The 7,576-nt window shown below is 57.6% G+C and overlaps 1 protein-coding gene across 1 annotated transcript in view; it reads left to right on the top strand.

Annotated features, from left to right (window-relative positions):
- Window positions 1–217: 217 nt before the first annotated feature.
- WSCD2 (WSC domain containing 2) overlaps window positions 218–7,576 on the top strand; it is a 30,850-nt gene continuing 23,491 nt past the window's right edge. The window contains exon 1 of the mRNA XM_040608301.1: window positions 218–274. The gene's annotated coding sequence lies outside the window, so the exon portion shown is untranslated. The remainder of the gene's footprint in view (window positions 275–7,576) is intronic.

The raw sequence follows: 7,576 nt of genomic DNA, 5'->3' as shown, positions 1-7,576 counted from the left end.
GGGTGGCGCGGAGCCGCCGCGGAGCTGGATGGAGCCGCCGAGCCCCGGCGGCCGGGAGCGGCTGCGGGCAGCGCCGAGCGGCAGCCGCCGGGCCGGGCCCCCCCCGGCCGGCATGAGCGCAGCCCCCGCGGGGCAGGGCCGGCGGCGCGGCGGGGGCACGGCGGGGGCCGGGCCGCACTGAGCGCCCGGCGGGGACCCCCCGGCCCCGCCGCTCCCGGGGGCGGCCGGTGCATGGAGCGGCGGCGGCGGGGCCGGCCTGGAGCGCCCGGGGCGGGTAAGGAGGCGGCGGGGGGCTCCGCCGCCAAGTTGGGCTGCGGGGAAGCGGCATCGGCGGTGCGGGGGGGGCGGGGAAAAAAAAAGCGCAAAACACGGGGGGCGGCGGGAGCCCCCAGCCCGGGGGAGGGGGCGCGGAGCGGGCGGGGGCAGCGGGGCGGCGCGGCGGGGGGGCGTGGGAGGTGCGGGGTGCGTGTGCCGGGGAGCTGGGGAGGGGGCTGCGGGGGCTGGGGGCGCTTTGCGGGAGTTGTTCGCAATTCTCGCCTCGGCAGAGATTTTTCGCTCTGGTTTTTGCGGCTTGCGGGAGGGTCCCTCGCTTCGGAGGGGAGCGGGAGGCAGGGAAAGCGCCCGCCGCCCCCTCCTCCTCCTCCTCCTCCTCCTCCTCCTCCGCCCCCCCCGACACTTTGTGCAGGAACATCTCGCCAGGGGAAAACGGGGAGAAGAGGTGGTAATCCTTCCAAAAACAATTCCTCTGTTTGTTTTCTTCTTTTGATATCCGTGCTGACAACTTACTGGAATATTTTAATATAAAGTTAAAAAAAACCAACCAAAACATGCGTGGAGAAAAAGCAGAGGCAGTTGGAGGACCGCGTGAAGGTTACCTTGAGCTGAGCGTTATAAACCATTTCTTCTGTCAAGGCAGGATTAAATAAAGTTTCCCGGCAATCTGGAGCCGGGAACCACAGCCTGGCAGCCAGGACCATGCCCTGGGCTCTGGGTGCTCCCACCCCACCTGTACCGTGTCGTCCCCCCCCCCCCCGCAGGTATCCTACCCACCCTACCTGTACCACCCCCCCCCGCAGGTATCCTTGCCAGCCCACCTGTGCCATCCCCCCCTGCGGGCATCCTTCCCCTCTCCGGGGAGTTGTGCCCCCTTAGCCTTCCCAAGGAATTGTCCCTTCCCTGGGTTCGGGACATGGCTCACCGGGATGGGTGGCCAGTGCTGGCCGACCCTCCTCGTGTCCCACACCATTAGGACGAGGGGCTGCTCTGAGCTGGCGTTTGTTAGCAGTTATTATTATTTATTGCACGTTCCACCCGTGCAGAGCCCTGGGAGGGTTCCTCCGTGGGGTTGTGCTCAGCGTTGGGATGGCTTTTCCCGAGCCCCGTGCCCGAGGAGGTGAGCCCAGCGTCCAGCGCAGCTCACTCCAAACCCCTGGTTTGGGGGTCCCTGATGCAGCAGGGTGGGTGTCCCGGCGCTGCCCCTTTGCAGCCTGGCTGGGCAGGGGGACAGCCCCCCTGGTGTCCTCTTTTCCCAGCCAGGGTGTGCGGCTGGTTTTGCTCTCCCGGAGACGAAAGCCTCGTCCTTCCCGGGGGATGTTTTCCCCAGCCCCGGCAGCGGATCATGGTGCCGCTGGCCCACAAGCTGCCCTTGCTGTCACCCTGGCCACCAGCCCAGGGGCTCCGGCCAGCCTGTGATGGGGTTACCCCATCTCTGGCTTCCAGAATCACCACGCTCTGAGGTTTCCTTTGCCACTGTTTCCTTTTTGTGCTCACTGCAGCCTCATGCCGGAGCCAAACCTCTGCCTGGCACCGTGTCCCCGTGCCAGGCTGGGCTGTGTCCCCAGGGCCACCCCTCAGTACCCCCAGCCCTCCGGGCTCCCACCCGAAGTCACGCTTTGCCCCGTGGGGGATCCAGCTTCCCTGGGTGTTCAGCATCTCTCCCAACTCGGTCCCAGCCAGCAGACAGGCCCCAGGAAAATCTTTGTTTCTTCCTCCTGTCCCCCTTGAGGCTACCAAGTCCTCAGGCACCCTGAGCCATGCGGGGAGCTGGCTCTGCTCTGGGATAGGATTCTCTGTGCTTCGGTACCTCCATCCCAGCGTGCTGGTCCTCTCTGGAGCCAGGAGCTCAGCCTGGCACGGGAGGATGAGCATGGGGCAGGAGGACTTGCTGTTTGGCGCTGCTCAGCAAGGAGCAAGATGTTGACCCTGCTGCCAGGGACACCCATTGCCCCAGGTGGGATGGGGGTCTCCAGGGCCTGGGGGGAGCAGGGGCTGGCTTTCGCTAGCAGGGTCCTAGGCACTGTGGGGGGACCCATAGGGATACGTCAGAGGGTTGGGATGTGACCTGCGGAGCTGATTGCTTGCTCTCTGTGTGATCTTGCAGTGATCTGTGAGCTCACCCTCTGCTGGGCAGTGCCCACCGCTTCCTTGGGCTGCGGGGCATGCTGCCCTGAAGTGGGTCTGGGGGTTTCCATCTCAGCTGGGTCATTTTGGGAAGCATTCCAGTGCATCGCTTCTAGAAAGCGTCTGTGATGTGCTGGGCTTTCTGCGGTGAGCTGCGATGCACAGGGGTCTGGCAGCGCTGCCGTGGGAGCTGGGGGGTGATGGATGCTGTGCGATGCCTAAATTCCACGGGGATGAGCCGGGGCAGTCACTGTCCCCTGGCCCAGCCACCTGCTCCCAGCCCAGTCTGCTCCCTGTGTTGGGCTTGGCTCAGGGTAGCCCTGGTCCCTCCTGGAGCCTGCAGTATTTGTGGAAAAGGCGGATCTCTTCCCAAACTGGGCCTCCATCTCCCTGGTGCAGCAGGATGCAATGCTGCTGGGTGTGTAGGAAAAGAAAGAAATCAGCCCCCGTGGGAAAGGAGGCTTTAAACCAAGGGCTGTGAGAAAGAATCTTTCTCACTATATTAATTTAAATAGGCTGCAGAAGGCATTGTCTGCTGCTTGAAAAGCTGTTTTTCTTAATTGCCCCAGCGCTGCATATAATCCCAGATTACCAAGGACTGAATGAAGTCTCCGTGGCAAAGACCTGCAGGAGCTGAGCGTGGGCTTTACAGGCAAATTACTTTTGGCTCTTCCCTGCCTGGGAGGCTGGTGGGGATTCATCATGGACTGAATGTACCAGGCTCTCCCGTAGTAGAACCTGAAAGATGTTTTGGTGGGGCTGAGACACCCTCCTGGGGGGATCACAGCTCACAGCTCCCAACTGATGGCCCCCATGGATCTCGTTGTGGTCTTTATGGGATTTATGCTGCTATATGTACCGTGCGGGGTGGTTCTGTAGGTGCTGTTGGAGGGGCTGTGCATCTGGGTTTCCCCTGGGGCATCTCCTTTTGGTGTCTTGGTCACCTCCCGTGAATCCAGGAGCCAGGACTGGCTCTGGAGCTCAAAACCTCGGGATAAAACGTGCCACTTGGCCGCTCCAGTTTGGCTGCAAGGTTTGTTCCTCATCATTAAGCACAAGAGAGGAAAACAGCAGCATCGTGCCTTTCTCTGAAACGGGGATTCTGCAGGCTCTGGATGTGTCGGCGGCTGCGCTTCGGGGTTGCTTTGCCACCGCGGTGGGGACGGTGCAGGTGTCTGTGCATGCCAAGGCAGCCGCACTCTGCCCGCGCTGTCCCTGCTGCCTGTGCCAGGGCACGGCCCTGCCAGCTGCGGCGGTGGCTGAAGGCTTTGGGGTGAGCAGCCTGCACGGCCAGGCATGGGGGGCTATGCACCCACGGGGGCTGGCTGCCCGCTGCCTTCCCTGCCACGGGACGGTGGCTGGCCCTGCCTGCTGCGGTGCAGCCGGTGGTGCTGGCATTGCATCTGAAAGAGGCCAGCCCTTATATCTTAAATCTCATCCTCCCAGGCTGCTGGAGGGGGCTGTAGGCAGCGCTTGGGCTGAGGAGGGGGGGGCTTTGCTGAGCCAGCAGCTGGCTGGGATCCAGCTGTGTCTCCCTGGGGGACAGCCCCTGCCTTCCTCCCACCCTCCTCCTCCTCCTTCCACAGTTTGGAGCAGCCCCATGTGAGTGCCGCATCCCTCTGGTGCATGCCTCAGCTCGCTAAGTCTTATTGAAAACCATAACTGGATTTTGCAGACTGGGCATAAAATACCTAGAACATAATACGTATTAAAACTCATTAGGTTAAGCCCATTTACAGATAGACAGTGTTGTGTGAATGAAATTAAATCACCTTTTTCACAGGGCTTAAGTGTCAAAAGGGTGCCATGGGCAAGGATAATGAGAAGGGGAAAAGCAGGCGCAGACCCGCAGCAGTCTGGGAAGCATCCCATAGCGTCACCAAGACCTCCCTGGGGTGACCTCTCCCAAAACCCTTGTATGTCACCACCAACAGAGGCCTGACACAGCTCGTGTCCAAATGGAGTTGCTGTTCTGGCCTTGCAAGGAATAACGTGGAAATAATGGGGAAATAGAGGTTCCTCAGCATTGCAGGTAGGGACGGGGCTGATGCCAGCAGCAGGGATGCTCAGGAAGGGATGTGGGGCCTGTGGGGATGTGGCAGGTGAGGGTTGCACTGATTATTTGTTTCTATTGCTGAAAACGGTGTCGGATCTTGCCTGCTCCCCAGCACCTGCCCTGCGCATGGCTCTCAAAATGCAATTAGCCACGGTAGCAAACGAGGGAGCTCCCTGCTCCTTCCACAAACACACTCTGGCCCTGCCAAAGGAAACCCAGGTATTGGCAGATAGGATAACGCTGATGGAGAGAGACAGATAACGCACGTGCTGAGGGTTGTTGCAGGATAATAGTAATAATAATAGTAATAATGCTGTAATGTAGGGTGCATTTCAGCAGCTGCGATGGGGATACTGGGTACAACAGCTGCAGCATCTCTGCTGTGCCGGCTCATTTAAATCATCCCACCGATTCCCTGGTATCCTCTGCCTGCCTAAATCTCTGGAATACATGGCTATTTCCTTCTCTGCCTTTGGCATTGTGGCGTGTGCTTTTTAAATGATTCACGGCTTAAAACATTTTTCTTTATGAGTCGCTTTCACACTTGCAAGGGGAATTCATTCTACAAGAGGCTGGAATGGGCTTTGATGTAATTGCATGTGGAGGAACAGAGCATGAAGCAAAAAAACCCCTTTTCGGCTCTGCTTGGGCCATTGCAAAGGAAAATACACCGGGAAGCGAGCGGAGCCCTGCAAGCTCCTGCGTGCTGCAGAGGTGGGATTACCTGAAATCAGTTGCCTGAAGGCAATTGCATTTCTTTGCTTTCAGGGGCTGGATGACCCTGCTGCACCCCAGCTTGGATTTGTTTCGGGAGCCCCTTGCCTGGCCCATAGCAAATCCTCCCCCTCCCTGTGCCATCCGAGTGTTTGCAGGGTCTGGGCAAGGATCCGCATCCCCTGGGCGAGGATCAGCATCCCTTTCATGCAGGTCTGGGGTGTTTGTGGGGATCTGCAATCCCAGGTAGCTCAACAGCAAATGTTGTAATATTTAAAAATGGGATTAAAGTTGCTTAAATCAGCTCGGTTAAATAAAATAGCCCTTCCGAGATGTGCTGCGGGCTCTGGGCTTCTCTGCGTAGCACGTCCCAGTCATTCTCGGTGCAGTGAACTAACCCGGGCAGGATCCAGCCCGTTGCCCAGGGGGTTATTTATAACTCGGCCCTTGCAGAAACGGGGCTGGTGCACGGTGGGTTTTCATCCTCTGGAGAGTGGAAGAAGCACTAATTGGAGGCTGTGCAATTAGCATGGCCTCGTTTCTGTGGATCTCAAGGCCTTTTACAGACATTAATCAATTAGTCTGTGGCAGAGTCATCCCTCTAGATGAAAGGATCGCTCGGTCCTTGTGCCCAGCTGGGCTTGTGGCTGCGGCTTCCCCTCACCCTGGGCAAGTGCTGGGACTGTCAATAAATCTTCTCCAGAATATTTAAAAATCAGGTTTCACCCATAAGCGAGAAAGTCAGCTGCCTAATTACAGTCTAAAGCCCTCCATCGATTCACAGTGAGAAGGAAGATTTACAAACCCTCCAACACGCTTGGAAATCCTGTACAAAAATCTATCAGCAGATGGGCAGGTCCTGCTCTGGGTTTAAAAATCAGGCCAATAAATCCCAAATAAGAGGTTTTTCCTTTGCATATCTTGGTGGTTTGACCTACTGAAGGGATTTAAAAGCTACCCAAGGAGGTACACGCCTGGGGAACATCTCACTGCGGAGAAAGAGTTGGCGACCTCGGTGCAGCTCCCTGGGGCAAGCCGCATCCCTGGGCAGGGACGGAGCTGCTGCGATACCTAAAAGCTGCCAATTCAGCTGCTTTTAAGCACACACCAACCTTTGATGCACTCCGGGGATGGACAAACACGTTCCTCAGCACAATTCAGGCAGGGAGCAGTGGAATACATAAATTTGGCTTCGATTTAAAGGCAGCTGAGTGCTCGGTGTGCTTGGCTTGCCCCTGGCAGAGGCGGTGGGTGCTGGGTGCTCGAGGGGAGATGCATCAGATGGTCCAGACGTGCCCTGCTGTGTCAGTAACCTTGATTTTCAACGCCCCAGTTTAGCTCAGTTTTGTTCCCAGCAGTAATGGTATTTAAATTCAGCCCAATGCATCTCATTTGCTGCTTATGTTTTAAAAAGTGAGAAAGAGTGAAAATCCACTGTCGCAGGGCTGAAGAAGATGGCAGGTTTACCTGCGAGCTCAGGTTGGCCAGCTTTGGCCCAGGCAGCGATGCCAAGCTCCTACCACGGTACACTGCTGGGGATAGAGACTGAAAGGCTTGAGGGATGCCAGTGCCAAGGGTGCCTTATGTCCCTGGGTGTTCATACTGGTGTCACTGGTCGGTGCCATCACCTGCTGCCTCACTGGGGAGGCACGACTGTGTGCTGCAGGAGCTGCTCTGCGGGGGCAGTGGTCACCCATTGCCAGCACCCTGTGGAGGTGCGGAGGGAGGGCACAGGGCTTTCTGAAAAAGCACATGGTCCCTGCACCAAAGTGGGTGGCTTTTGGGTGACAGGAGGTCCAGGGTGCATGCACTGCATCCTTGTGTGCCATGCACTGGGTGCTGCACAGTGTGCACTGGGTCCTGCACACAGCTGGATTTCCAGGTCTCAGCAGATGCATTTCAAGGGTAAGCTGTGTTATGCACCCAAGGGTGTTCAACGGGGTGTGGGACCGTGCTCCCTACCATGCCAGGGCTGCCCTGTGGCGTGGGACCGAGGTTAGTGCCTGTGCCACAGCCCTCCCATGGGATGGGGCCCTGGGCACATCACCCCGCTGTGGTCATTAGACTCCATCCTTTCCCTCTGTATTTTAAAGCCCTATTCTTTCCCTGTCCCTCTGATAAGAAATGCAAATGATGTGATGAAATTGGATAGTTCAGTCGCCTTCTCTTTCTAATGGAACACTTGTGTTCGTTAATTTGCTGTTTTTAATGGGCTGATTGTTCTCCTGTGCTGGGGGAACCACGTGAGCCCTTCAGTGTGTTTTGCCATGGTCAGATGTGAGGTGGTGCTTGAAGGCAACTGAACCTTGGTGCTCAATAATTGCAGAGCAATTTGGAGACAAGACCCAAATGTATAATTTATCGGCACTTCATTCATCCTGGTCAGGAGCGGTCCCAGAGATGCTC

Source organism: Falco naumanni, chromosome 1 (assembly GCF_017639655.2).
Source record: "Falco naumanni isolate bFalNau1 chromosome 1, bFalNau1.pat, whole genome shotgun sequence".
NCBI classification, from domain to species: domain Eukaryota; kingdom Metazoa; phylum Chordata; class Aves; order Falconiformes; family Falconidae; genus Falco; species Falco naumanni.
The sequence above is the reverse complement of the archived record's forward strand: the minus strand, read 5'-3'. Positions and strand labels throughout refer to the sequence as shown.